Below are 362 nucleotides of genomic sequence, written 5' to 3'. Positions count from 1 at the left end.
TACCGGCCAGTAGTCCAGCGAGTTATCTCTTCTTTCAGGACAACTTCTCACGATGCAGTCTGCGTGCTTGCGGGAATGATCCCGCTGCATCTCCTCCTGGACGAGGACTCCAGGACTTTTCATCGGAGACGAGCAGAGAACATCGCCGGATCGGTTGCACGTAACATGGAACGTGTCACAACTATGGAACGATGGCAACGAGAATGGGATGAGAGTGTTCACGGTCGGTGGACATACCGTCTCATACCCGACGTCAACAGATGGATAAGTAGAAGATTTGGTGGTGTAGATTTCTTTCTTTCTCAGTTTCTTTCCAGCCATGGCTTCTACGCCTACCAGCTTCATCGGATGCAGTTAACGGG

This window comes from Anopheles gambiae, assembly GCF_943734735.2.
Source record: "Anopheles gambiae chromosome X unlocalized genomic scaffold, idAnoGambNW_F1_1 X_unloc_2, whole genome shotgun sequence".
Lineage (NCBI taxonomy): Eukaryota > Metazoa > Arthropoda > Insecta > Diptera > Culicidae > Anopheles > Anopheles gambiae.
Note: the sequence above shows the minus strand (reverse complement) of the source record.